At 38.6% G+C, this 14,380-nt stretch overlaps 1 protein-coding gene and 1 long non-coding RNA gene across 17 annotated transcripts in view; one reads left to right on the forward strand and one right to left on the reverse strand.

The window, feature by feature from the left end:
* LOC109291814 overlaps positions 1-414 on the reverse strand; it is a 10,435-nt gene extending 10,021 nt beyond the window's left edge. Inside the window, exon 1 of the long non-coding RNA XR_002095958.1 lies at positions 243-414. This is a non-coding gene — a long non-coding RNA (uncharacterized LOC109291814). The remainder of the gene's footprint in view (positions 1-242) is intronic.
* Positions 60-14,380, forward strand: part of ARPP21 (cAMP regulated phosphoprotein 21) — a 188,458-nt gene continuing 174,137 nt past the window's right edge. For 15 of the 16 annotated variants that reach the window (XM_019508962.1, XM_019508970.1, XM_019508974.1 and 12 more), the window contains exon 1: positions 60-266. The gene's annotated coding sequence lies outside the window, so the exon portion shown is untranslated. The remainder of the gene's footprint in view (positions 267-14,380) is intronic. The other variant, XM_019508963.1, reaches the window with a different exon arrangement.

Consider the following 14,380-nt stretch of genomic DNA (forward strand, 5'->3'; position numbering starts at 1 on the left):
GATCAAAAGTGACTTAGTGGCTCTGAATGCAAGGGTGAAGGGGCAGAGGCAGAGGGGCAGAGCGAGGCGCGGCGCCGGGCAGGAGGCGGAGGTGGCGGAGGCGGCGGAAGAGGAGACCATGCCTTTGAGGAAGGCGGCGGCCACTTGACTGGAGCAGCCTCGGCGGCGGCGGCCAAGTAAACAAACAGCCCCCCTACCCCCTCCGAAAAAACCCCCCAAACCAAACCCCAAACTAAACCCACCCCAGAAGCTGGCGGGCACGCAAGGTAAAGAGCCCCTGGGCGCTCCGGGTCCTTTGTCCTTGTCCTCGGCGTTGCAGCATGTCTGTGTCCTCCCCGCTTCCATCTCTGCATCCCCTTTCCCTCCCCCCACCTCGGTTTGGGGCTCAGGGGGCGCCAGCCTGAGGAGCAGGGCCCGGGCGCGGGCACCCAACGCCTTGCCGCCGCCCTCGGGTGCTCGGAGAGGCGACCTGGACGCAGTCTTGGCTGTGCTGGGTGGGCACCGGAGATCCTGGCTCTGAAGCCACCAGCCCGGCTGGCATCCCGCTTGCATGGCAGCCCTGGCAGATCCTGGGGCTTGGCCCCTTTGAATGAATTGGCTGTCCCTGGAAGAGGCAGGTATAGGCAGAGCTTGAGGAAGTTTAATTCCCCCCCTCCCGCCACACACCCCTTCTTCTCTGTGAGCTACACTTCTTCTAGCGAAAAGTGGAAGGGGGGGGGGATGCTGTGGGCAGGGTACCATTATTTGTACCGGCCCCGGTTGACTCTTTGCACCATAAATAAAGCAGATGGCGAGGCATTTTGGCATGGCATTAAAGTGGGGGGGGGGAACCTCAAAAATTGGGGTGATTTGGATGAGGCGAAGTGCAGCGGGAGCCACTAGGAGTGTTTGGCTTCTGGTAGGGCTTTTCTGGGAAATGGTCATCCCATTTGATTTGTGATAGTTAAAAAAATAATTGGAGCCTGCTTTCCAGACAGGCTCTTCAGTGTTATGGAGACATTTCAAAGTGGTCTGTTAACAAGAAATGCAGAAAGGCCAGTCCTTTTTAGTAATTGGAGCAGAGAACTTTTCCCTGTTGATCTGTGAAAAATAATGAAAAAATAGGCGTGTGTGTCCCCAATTTGATAGGAGGGGGGGAAAAAAAGAAAAGATCAGGCTTACTTGATTTTGATGTTTAAATCTTCCCACTGGGCAGCAGTTTGGTTTGATTGGAAATCTCCTGTGTGCTTTGTTAGCATTATTATTTTGTTGTGATCACAAAAGAAATCCTAGTTTGGGAGCTATAAACTTAATGCTGAATATCTCGGTAGTCTGTTGCTTTGGTAAGAAGTAGTGAATGTGACTGGGCTGCTGTTATTTTTTTTTAATTGTCCCAAGTTGAATGTGCATTGTTTCAACCGCATTGTTTTATAGATGTTAGTAAGGCATGGTCTCCTGTAGTGCACCCTTCTATGTACAGTTCTGTTAACTTTATTATTTTTTTCACACTCATTTGCTGTTTCAATCAACTGGAATCTCCTTTGGTTTCTGGTACATTTCTCTGTGGTAGCTATGATCCCTCCTCCCCAGGTGTATACATTGCTGTTTTGTGTCTATTCCAGTGTTACTGTTTACATTATGACATTCCTGTAAATGCACTAAATAATTAAACAAAAGGTGTAAATACAGGTGCTGTTTTGATTGCCGTTGAGACTCTTCCAACTTTGGTTATCTGGATGTGTGAATAAGTATAGATTTCTCTCTTCATCCTCCAGACCAAACACCCAAATCTTTAGACAGAGAATTAAAGCCAAGGTGTTGGGTAGCGAAGACATTTGTTGAACTGGCCTTCAACTTTTCAGTCACGTAATTTAACTGCACACTAATTTTTGTTTTAACAGTCTTCGTCATGGATCAAGGCAAGTTTGTGTGCACAATTAGGCTTGCAAATTACTAATCTCACATTGACTTTGCCTCTCGGTTCCCATCTGAGCATGGTTACCTTGAGAACTGTGGCATTAGCACAGTTAGAGCATGCTCCACTTGGGAGTTCGGGTGTATTCTATTTTTAATGCCACTTAATGAAGAAGCTTCTCACTCTGCAATAAAGGAAGCATAATGGAAGAGCAGAGCAATGATTGGTTATGGATACTGGAAAAGAAAAATTGCAAAGGTAAAAGTGGTATATAGGATATGTAACTTATTCAACTCTTTTAAATATGTTTATAGTTCCTTTTACATCCAATAAGAACTTGGTTCTAACAGAAAGCTGATTGAATAGATATTTTTAATTTTTTTTTATTTTGTAGTGTCTGAAAAGAATTAAAAAATGACCTTTAAGTTATGAAAGACAAACTGTGGATGGAAAATTGTTGGTATACCTTGGTGTTGACTTTTTATCTGTACATCTTGATGTTGTATAATACTTGTCAAAGAAAATTATCCTATTTCAATGATGAAATGTTTAACGATGAAATAACATTATTTTAAGCCATTCTTAAAGCACACCTTTCTTGTAAATTTAGTGCTAACTTCTTGTTGATTTAATCTGTTTTCATTCTATATCAATAGCTACATGAAGCAGATGCATAAGGTTTTTATTCATTGTAATACTTAGAAGTTGTTTCAGTTGGCACCACAAATCGGCATTCTCTAATATTTTTACAAGGGAAACAGCTGTAATCCTCTGGTGAGACAGATGGATATCCACACACACACACACACACACACACACACACACACACACACACACACACACACACACACACACACACACACACACACACACACACACGAAAAAATTCCTATAGATTTTTCACAGTGTATATCATTATGTGAGATTCTAGATATTTTTTTAAAATGCCTTTCTTTTTTTAAGGAAATTCCTAGCTAGAAAAGAGATTCATTGCTTATTTGCAGCAATCGATATATGCAGCACAGAATAAAAAGGCTAGTTCTTGATTTTAAAGATGTCACATATCAAATAACTCCATTCTTCCTTTAGTGTCTGTACATTGGTCTGAATAACTTCTGAGGATCCAATCCTGTAAACCTTTTAGTCATGCAATTTAGTCCTTCTGTTTGTCCTATTGACTGCCTTGGCTGTCTGGGATTTACATAGGCTAGTGAGTCCTCTGTAAATGAGCAGATATTTGCAGGATTATATCCTGGAAAGAAATTTTACATAAAAACAATAAAAGAAATAGTGTGACCTCCATGAGAAAATGAATACAGTTAATCATGGTTCTCATGGTCAATTTTGTAGGCAAATAATATGTACCTAGCTTTAAAGCTGTGGGCCAAGCCATGTTCCCTATTGATCAAGGAACCCCAGGTATATCACTAGGAATATTTGTCTGAATGGGGTAAGCAGAATTGGTCTGATACAACAATATCATGGCAAGAATTTCCAGGGGTATAAGAGAATGTAAGAGGATTTTAAAAGTTCTGAACTAAAATATATTCTTGGTTTTCACCAACTTAGAGCATATAACGGGTTTTAATTACTTTTGCATAGAATTATGAGGGTTTGTTTTTTTTTTTTTTAAAAAACATACTTATTCTAGAGTCATGTCACATTCTCATAGTGCGGTTTTTCATTCCTTCCAGTTAGTAGGAGCTTTGGAAGTGAAAGGAATGTAGGATCAGGCTCAGTGATTATGCCAGCACCATAGAGGGGTCCTGGGACAGATCTTCAGCAGCTGTAAGTTGGCATAGCTCCATTGACCTTAGTAGCAATGATTTACTTGATCCTATAATTTGGCCCACTATTTTTTTTCAACGTACCAGATTTTTTGCCATCCATAGCTGGATTAAGTAATACATTTCTGTCTGAGTAACGCCATGGATTTCAGTGGGATTGCTTACAGACCAAGGAGAGGAATAATGTAAGAGTTGGAGCAATGCTGATGGAACTTGGTACATGAACACTACTCCCGGACTGATGGCTTGGTCCAAAGTCCGTTGAAGTCAATGGGAGTTTTTCTGGCCTAATTTCTTTACATAAGAGAACTTGTAACTTGTATGATTATTTGAAGGGATTGACATTACTTTTTAAAGTAATTTCTTTTAAAATAATTATTAAGGATTGGCCAGTGGAGAAGTCATGTAAATGCAATCCAATAAACTTGCAAAATCCTTTTGTCCCTTTGCTCATTCATTTATTAGCTGTGTATTAATGGTCGGTGGAGGCAGTAAGCCAAGCAAATGTGTTGTTGTCTGTCTTCTTGAAAAATGAAAGATGCATTAAACAAATCATATGGAATAAATGCCAAAGGTTGTATAAAATCCAATGGAAAGCATATGTTTCTGAAAGTCGTAGACATGGTATACGAAGACATCTTTGTGTGTGGTACCATGTACCATTTTAGTACCTAAATTGTTTCACGAAGGCTGTTGAATGAATGAAACCTTTTGCGATTTAACAGGTAAGTCTGAATTTTCCCGTTTTTTTTAAAGGTGGGTAAACCAAGGCATAAAGTATTAAGCAACCTTTTTGAGATAACACAGCTAGTTGGTGGTGAAGTTTGAAAGAGAAAACTATCCCAACAAACAGTCCTGTGCCTTAAGCATTTGATGTCTTCCCGTCTAGTTGGTAGTTAAGTTTTTGAAGAGCATTTTCTGCTTCAGATAAGCTATTTGGGTGCATTTCAGAGCAGTGGTGAAAGTGGTTTACTTTCAGAAATGAAAATAAATATATAAACCAATGTGGGTTTTTTGTATAGTTGATATTTCATTTAACTTTTAAAAATCATCTGTCTACACAGTAAACTAAGCACTTTTGCTGTAAGACAAAGAAAAAAGTAGTCAATGGGCTTAAGAAATGGTTATTTGTTTTTTTTCTTGATGGAAATATAGGATGCGTTTCCATTGGCCTACCCTTACAAAATACGTGCTAATTCCATATTAAGAAATAGTGCTAGTTAGAATTTTGATACATATTGCTATTGCAGATTCCACGGTAATGCTAACTGCTGGCTAGCTGGAAAAGTCAACATTTTAATTACGTGTGTGTGTGTGTGTGTGTGTGTGTGTGTGTGTGTGTGTGTGTGTGTACACACCCATGTGTATGTGAACATTTTTCCAGACGATTAAGAGGCAGGTAACCACTTATATACAGTGTTTCTTGCCAAGACAGCAAGCAACTAATGTGTACATTCTGTTCTTGAAGAATACATCCCTATTTGTCTATGGAAGCCAATATTACTTAAATTTACCATTTTATAGCTAAACTACTTGTAAGTAATTTGCTTTGGGCTTTCAGTTTTGAGTACCTTCAATTTTAGAGTCCATGTATTAAAACGTGGTGGATGTAAAGTAGGTAAAATTGTCAACAACTGTCCTCTGCTTATGTTTTCTCTGTAATTCTTTCCATGTTTCTCTTTAGCTTTTTTTGAAGAAACTAAGAATAATCTCAGCATCATATTGGTGCTTAATTGTAACCATGTATGCTCGTAAGGTACTTGTGTCAACCAAGGAGAGAGGAAATTATACCTGTGACTGACACTTCTGCAAAACATTTCAGAGCTTCTTCATAAAATTGTATTAAAACCATTTTTTTTTCTTAATTATACAGCTGTCTTGACTGCTACCACTTCTTTTTAATTAACAAAATTTCTGGTAATCCATCAGCAATAATCCTCCCATTGTGGCTAAGTGAAAGGACACCTATCTGGGAATCTTATTAAAATTTGTTTATAATTTTTTTGATTGGTTTGTACATATATCTAGATACCTAAATAATTAACAAGCTTGTATCTGAACATGAAGTGCCATATTGTCTTATTTTTGTTTCTGTTTCTAAATTAACTTTTACTAACCAAAAAAGAAAATCTAGGGAGACGGAGAAAGCCAGAGAAAATGGAATAAAATAATCTTTATAGATTTTACAGCAGTTGGGTAACAAAGGGAAGTTTGATCTTACCTGGTCAGTTACCTTCATAATATACATGGTAGAATTTTTAAAATTATTTTAACATATTTTCCTATAAATTTTCAGGCATCTGGGGAGTCTGTCCTGATTTCTGTATAGTGATGCAATATAACACAATTTAACAGAAACAGAGAAAAGCAGCAATGTCTGGGAGTGCATCTATTATATGGAGAGCTAGTCTTCTACAGCAATTAATTTTTAGTGCTTGTGAGTAAATGTAGATTTGCATATATAATAGTTATACCACAGTTCTCATGGCAAGCTTATTTACCTACTGAATGTGAAGCTGTATGAGATGAAAGTGTGTTTTGGATAACTAAAACATACAGAGCTGCCCACAAATTAGCACACTTTTTATTATTATTTTGATGAATAAGACATCTGCTTCTAATCTTCCCAGGCCATGAGTCACCATAAAATAAATAAATAAAGCCATGAGGAAGGTCCGGGGTACCCCTTCCCAAACACCTCATGTTTCCAATGCTTGCAACTTAGTTTTAGGCAATATATCAACTGCAGGTACTGCATACATATTAAGTGGCAGTAGTTTGGAAATACTTACCTAGCTGGATAAGTTATTTTTTCCTAAACCAGAAGTCTCGACTTATGAGTCGAGAGAGAGCTTAACTAGTCAGCATGAGAGTATCCAAGGACAAAATATGATTAGTTAAATAAACTGTTTTTTGTTCCTTTCTCACAAAGTCTTTCTGTGTTTATTCTGTTGTTCTCAGTCTATGCTGAAACATCCATACCAAATATGTGCATGTCCAGTTGCTTTCAGGTTTCTTTTTTATCCCACGCTTATTGGTCAAACAGCATTGATTGCACTGGATTCACAAAGTCAGCTGAACCAAGCTTACATGCCAAAATTTGGATCCTGTGATCAACAGCATATGTCTAATTAGCTTTTCTCAGTTAACTGCAATGCAAAGATGATGGTTTTTTTGTACATTTGTTTCCTTGCAAGTTGAACTCTGGCTTTTGTTTTAAAAAGTAAATGTTTTCACAAAACATTACAAATTTGGATTGTAGACTGTGCAGCAAGGGTATCGCAATTCTTTCAGTCTCGTTGACTTTAATGGGGCTTTTTATGGTGTCATGTTCTAGTGAGCATGAATAAAAAAAATAAAAAAATTGTCCCCTGGCCTTGCGCTAAGAGAATTTGACACGATGTTTCTGATGAATGAGGCTGCACTGTGTAAACCTCAGTAGCCAGATGCATGATAGCACCTTTTGATAGTGTAATTGTTCCCTGTCAGATGAACCTGTATCTTTTTGTTCAGTTGTTCAAGCACTTACCAATCAATGATCCTATTAAAGTTAATGTAGAGTGTTACCTGAATAAGGACCTTGGGGTTGATGGCCTTATATTAAATAGTTCCAGTAACAGGGACTTATGTTATAGGGATGGAGAACTTCAGCACTGCAACCATTCATTCCAACCTTATTTTAAACAGTTTGCCTCTTAGGTGAATGGAAGTAAACAGTTGTTATGTCTTAGATTAATCTTCAACATTTTAAGGCCACTTTGATCATACACAGTAATTATATTTCTATGTAGAAAAATGATTTTTCACCTGTGAGTGCATATGGCATTTCTAAATTGCCATAGACATAACATTAAAAATCATTGAAAATAGCTTGGCTAACGTATTGGAATATATGTTATGGAATCAAAGGTATTTATGATGTCATAAAAACCTCATGAAAAACTCATCAACTTGGTCCTCGATAAAGAGTGAAAAAATTTATATCGCATGTCATTATTATGTGAAGTTTTAAAGGATGGAGATTTGACTTTCATGCTCTAGGCTTGTGCTTCTTCTACAAAAAATAAGGCCTTCTCACCAATAGAAAAATGCTAAAATAGTTCTATAAAGAGAATAATAGACAGCTAAAATAAGCATCTTAAAGAGCATGATGTCATAACATGTGCTGACACTTTTATTTTCTTCCAAAGTGATATAATTTTAAATACTGTAGACCAGTGCTTCTCAGGCCTTCTAGATTTCCCCACCCTCCCTCATTTGACTCAAGGCACCCCTCCTTAACTTTTTTTGTGAACTGAGCAGCATCCCATTGCTTTTTGCTTCATGGCAGGGGGGTTGGGCAGCAGGGATGATGGGAACAAGCCTGAGCCTGCACTTATCTCCTCATACCTCAGGGCACCTTTCAAAAAGTCTCCTGGCTGGGAATCGCTGATGTAGATCCACAAAATTAATTTTTCATTCAGGTGTGGCTTTTATTTTTGGTTATCCTTTACTATATTCTATGGGACAAAGAGTAAGTTGAAATAAACTATTAACCATGTTAAAAATAAACCTGTGTGTATGTATGTATATTTGCTGCTATAAAATTGTCTGCTATACAAGTGTTAAATGAAACGGAAGGTCATCTAAAACTGGAAATGGAGCCAGAGAATTACATTAGACAGGAAAAGACAGAAAATTAGCACTTTGGCATTAATAAAGATGAAACAGAGTTGCCAAATTAGCAATTCTGTTACTAGATTGAGAAACTTTTGGGGCTCCTGGCAACAACATGCATGTATTTAAGGATTTTGTATCTGTTTGTTATGCATCCTTGGTAACTTATATAGTGACATTTTTGACAATTTAAGAAAGTCTTCATAGTGAAATCTAGGGTGTGGACAGGCATGACAATTAAAACGTTTCTGAGATCTTTGAGACACAAGCCTGTACAGGTGGACCTTTGAAATAAGCCCTCTGAAAAATTCTAAAGGTAACTGAAACATTCTGAATAGTAGCTCTTGAAGTGAGGTCCTATTTTGGAGCTTTTCGTTGTTGGTGACATGCAGAGGGACAGCACGCATGATCTAAGCTGGGGCTAGGGCTGGAGCTGGGCTTGCTTTTTTTTTTTCCCTGCCAGATTGATGGGACTCCCACTGATGCTGCAGCTGGGCTCTCCAATTACAATTTCCTCTGTGGGGAGAAAAGAGAGGTTTAAGGGATTTGGGAGTCCTTGCTGCCCCTTCACTCCTGCTTACCTCTTTTCTGGTTCTCTCCCTTCCCCTTTACCTCCTAGTTCTTGTGACGGGAGGAGGAATTGTGTAGCAGGTTGCTACAGCCTGCTCTCTCAACCCTTGGCTGGTGCTAGAGGAGGCTGCAATGTTTTAAGCCATATGTGTGTCCCCTGGCTGAAATGCTTCCTTGTTGAAGTGTTTCCAAATGTTTCACTCTAAAAACATTTCAGTTGTTACAACTGTGTTACTTTTTGAGATTTGTCTAGTGAATTTTTGCTTTCTGGGATTGGAACATTTTAGACTTTGGATTTCTTTTAAAACTGGAGTGTTAAATTCATCTAGCCCCCATGGCTGCTTAATGGTTCAGGGCTGGTTCACAGGCTGAATTTGACCTGCATGCTAGATCCACTGCATCTTTTGGAGTGGCTGGAATTAGTACCACATATGTTGCGCAGTCCTGCTCTTCCCACCCCACGGCTGTGTTGCACACAGCATTGGTTCAGGGTTGCGATGCATGTGCCTGTGCTCCACCGTTTTGGGACGTGAACTGGAACGGGCACTGCGTATGATGCGCAGAGCCTTCCAGCACACCCTGCATGCTGCCTGCGGGTTAACATTGAGACCCACAGATAGCACTGGGTGCTGGATCATAGGGCTCCATGGGCTGTATCTTTTGACAGCCCTACTCCTTAAGAGAAGAGGTGTAGGAATATAGCCTCTCCTCAATCTGTTTTGCTTGGCTTGAGAGACCTGTTAACTCAGAGTGACACTTACTCATCTGCAGAAGACTATCATGGGGTCTGTGCCTCACTGAAGTCCTACTTTAAACACTCAAAAGAGGACTTACATGAGTTGTAAATGTTGTTATGTGAGCCTTTTGAATTCTGCCTTCACTGAACAGCTGGCTCAGATGTTCCTGTATTGGTCTCCAGCCTGATGTGAACATGCTCAAAACTCCTTCAGCAAAAACAGTGACACAATGCTAAATGGACAAGAGGGGCAATCATGTGGTAGTTCCTCACCATGTTCTTTCCAGGTCTATTAAAAAAATGCATATACTGTACTGGGCATGTGTGGCCTGATGGAGCAGGGGGAGAAAACTGGGATCACTGACTCCACAGAACGTGTTATGTTCCTGTATGAAAACAGACAAATTTTTATTATTTGCCTTGGCATAACATCTAAGTAGCCTTGGACCCCATTGTGCTAGGTTCTGTACAACACATTATAAAAAGACGGTCCCCACAGCAAAATGTTTATCACTGAGGCAGAAAACAATAACTGGCAGATGGCAGAAGATGGGGATGTAAAAGGAAAGAATGAAGGAATGTTGATTGGCATGGTAGGCAGTAACCTCAATATCCCAACAGCCAAACAAATTTAATGTGGTAATGAACGTAAAACATGACACCAGACTGTTTGTATCTACTCCTCCTGCCCACCTCTCCCAGTACTGGCAGAGCAGTTGTGAGTGCAAAACAAGTTGTGGAGAAGCAACCAGTAACAAAGTATTTTACTAGCTTTTAAGTGCTGTTGATGAAGATGTAGGGAGGTGGGAGGGGTATGAAAGGCATTTATGTCTGTCCAGGTATCCATAACATTTGGGCGGTAATTCCCTTAGATACCATCTACTTCCCTTTTAACAGACTGTGTCCCCTGCTGCACTCCTACCGTTTCCTGCAATGCAGGAGGAAAATGTGGCAGGCACATACATCTTTCAAAGACATGTATTTCTTTGATGTATTTGTTACTCCTGAGGCATTTTTTTAGCAGAGAGGGGAACAGGGACCATAAATTGTACTCAATAATACTAATTAGAATTTTTCTTTTTCAGATTATTTCTTGGAGAATGCTATGGTCAAAAAATCATTTCTAACTTTCTGTCCATTTTAATGACGTTTGGTATTCAGAAGATATAAAACCAAGGTGCATTATTCTTCTTATTTTTAGTTTTGTTTTTAACTTTTTTTTTGTTTGTGTTGTGTCCTAGATTTTGTTGTTTTTAAGACACTCTACAGCTTCATTAAAAATGTGATTATTGGAACTTGTCAGGGGAAAAAAAGGAAGATGACTTATTTTCCCCCTCTCCCAGCAAATCCTTTTTTTTACAATTAAATAATTTAACATAACTTCAAAATTTTAACATTATTCTATTGGTTCAAATCACTTAGCACCAAAGAGAGAAATACAAGAAACAGGTGTTGTTTTTTTGTTTTTGTTTTTAGCCTTGCTCTCAACGTAATAAAGTGAACTCTTTGAACTGTAATTGATATAGGTGAAGAATTTTATAGCCAGGGCCCATGGTTTTAAAGTGGCTGACTGATACAAGATAACAAAAAGAAAGCATAAAGCAACAAATACTTGAACTACATTAAAATACTAAATTTCTCAGGAACTTTTGCAGTGAGACTTGAAGCTCCTGTCACAGTTGTGGTTGCACTGAAGTAGGCACAGTGGAAATCCACATTAAGGAACTATCCTCAAGATTCTGTCGTCTGAATAGGAAGGAGATGGAATAGAAGTAGAATCCTCGCTAGACAGATGGGGAACTGAGGCAAAGGGAGGTTGTTTGAGTGTCCAGTAACTTCTTTATATGCAAAATCTTGTTTAAGAACTGCTGAAAAATGTAGGTCATTAAGTATCAATGAAGGTCACAGCAGCAACTTTTTTTTTTTTTTAAATCTTCAGTTATGCCACTTGCATCAGTGGCTTTACATATTTGCCAGATCCTTCATTTAACAATTACCTCTTCCTGTGCTTTATGTGCTCTTTTTTTTTTTAGGCAAGGGCCATCTCCTTTGCAGAGAAGCTGGTTAGAATACATTTCCCTTATTTGATGCTCCATCTTTTTTTTTTTTTTAATATCACTCCAAAACATTTTTTTTCATTTGCTAACGGCTCTGAATTTTTTTGTCTGAATCAGTTGCATGCCAATATGACAGAATGCATTAATTTAGTCACAAGACAATATACTTATAATTGTGTAAATCGCTTTTAAAATTATTTAATTCTGTAAACTATTTTGAAATGCAGTTCGTTCCATCTTTCAAAGTGTGAGAGTTCTAGGTCCCCAAGGTTATTTTGGAGGCTGCTTAATATATTAGCATGATTTATCCAAAAGTTGAATTTTACTAAAGCAAGTTATTTATATCTAATATGTTTGTGTCCACCAAGGAAAAGATGTTGCCATTAAATTTGGAAAGAATTCTTTTAACTCATTCAGATATTCAGTTGAAATGAATCTGTTTAACTCCATAAAATTTTATTTCATTCCTCACATAGATGAGAAATATAAATCCAGATTCTAGTACTCGGTGAAATTATGTGAATTTATGACACTATCCTGATAACTTTGTGATCTGAAATCTCAGTCCATTGATGAAGACTATTTTTTTTAATTCCAAATTAATAATATTTACAATAGCCACCATGCTGCTCAGTTGCCCAGAAATCAGAATAGAAATGGCAGAAATATTGAGAGGCACTTGAAGCACTTCTGTAAAATCAGAGGAGTTTCACATTCTTGTTCTTTGGCTACAGACTCGTGTAACGTGTTACCATGAAATACTATAATTTCTAGGAGAAAATAGTGAAATAAATAGTGATTGGGTACAGTGTATAATGTCACTGGACTATGCATTGCTGGGTAGTAAGACCTGAATGAAATCATGTAGAGTCTGTCTTTTTTTTTTTCTTTTTTCCTTCTGTTTCACATATATGTTGAATAAACTTGAACTGTGTACTGTAAGATGTAGTTTTCTTTTATTCTTTACATAATATAAATTACAGTGAATATGTTGACGTAGGTTGTGTGACTGGGGGGGAAGCACAGTAGGAATCTATTTTAAGGCATGTTGAAAAATGCCTTTCTTCAAAGAAGTAGCATAAGCACATTTCGTGTTTTACAGATGTGCATACTGAAAAACCCATGTTTACTGACTAGCAGTATCTCACTGGAATATTGTATATGGATCTTCCAAAACTTGCAACATAGACATGCAGATCTTTGAAGGAACAAATCTTGCCTATAATGTGCATGAGTCAAAACTTATTTTCCTGTAAATTTAACTTCTTTGTTTGCCTTCATTGCTGCCAATGAGATTCCCAGAGAAATCCCTGTATTCAGTTGCCAGTCTGATTTGATTATTTGTTTTTTCAATATTCTGGTTGCTGTTAGTGTCTAAATCAGTATACCTGTGCTGAACAAATTAATCCACTCATTAGTGACATACAGTAATAAAGAAGCGATGGCAGTCATCTGAAAACATGTTAATATGGGAAGAATGGACTGGATTCTAGGTGTGGTTGAGAATCGTTTATTGATCCCAACATGACAATAGCAGCACACCTTACTAACAAATTTCAGTCACCCTTGTTCATACAGAATCATTCATTGTTTCAGTGGGGTTACATAGCAGTTAACATGCGACTCCTTAATAGTAGACACAACTTTAACACACAACTTGTATGGCCTTTGGCCAGATTTATAACAGTGTGTATATACATACCTGCTGGGTATTTACAGTGATGGCCTAGAAGAGATGGGATGAGCTCCTTTATAACATAGCAGTCCTAGTCCTGTGAAGGCAAATCTCTGCTTGTTTTACCAAAATATAAGTCTTTAACTTTATTCTTACAGATATAGACTTGAAAATGTTCATTGGTATAAACCAATTACAGGGATTGAAAGAAATGTGCAACTTGGCTCCAGACCTGTAGCATGAGGCTGGCATAACTAAAGTATCCTTGCACCAAGCATATGTGCACCTTTTTTGCTGTAATGTGAATAAAGGAAGCTGACAGTTTCTACAAGAACATTCTCATTAGCCCTCTGCTAAATCCTTATGCCAGTCCTATACATAGGTATAACAGAACTGTGGTAATCATGGACAGAAATTAACTTAAATATATGAGAACCTTTTTGTAAACTTTCCCAAAATGCAAAGGTTGATTAGCTTTATCTGTTGACATCAGTGATACATGCAGCAACTGTAAGAGGAAAAACCATTCTCACTCCCCATCCCTGATCCTTACCTTCGGGTGTCAAAGGGAAATTACCTATGCAGACCAGGGACAGGCATTACACACAAACCGGTTGAAGTAATCTGAAATGTATTTAAACCTGTAACAGAACAGATGTTCGTTGTACATAAATCAGTTTGAAAATGACCGAAACCAGTTTGAGAGAAATCTGGTTGAATGTAGTATCAGACTAAACTGATTTGGGTCAAGCCAGTTTATGCAATGTCTGTCTATCCCCTTGCTGGTTTAAGATAAACCAGACACCCCCAGCATCCCAGCATGCTCTCTGGGCTGGGCAGAGCTCTACTCTGCTCCAGTGAGCTGGGCTGGCCCCTTCCCTCTGCTTTCTAGCCAGGGCAGGTCCAGCGTGTGGCCAGATACTGGCCTGCCATAACCCGTGAGGCAAATTCCTCCCTCTATTTCCCTCTTTCCTCCCCCCCCCCCCCCCACCCCCTTCCGGGAAA

The sequence above is a fragment of the Gavialis gangeticus genome, unplaced genomic scaffold (assembly GCF_001723915.1).
Source record: "Gavialis gangeticus isolate Ggan-Ray unplaced genomic scaffold, GavGan_comp1, whole genome shotgun sequence".
NCBI lineage: Eukaryota > Metazoa > Chordata > Crocodylia > Gavialidae > Gavialis > Gavialis gangeticus.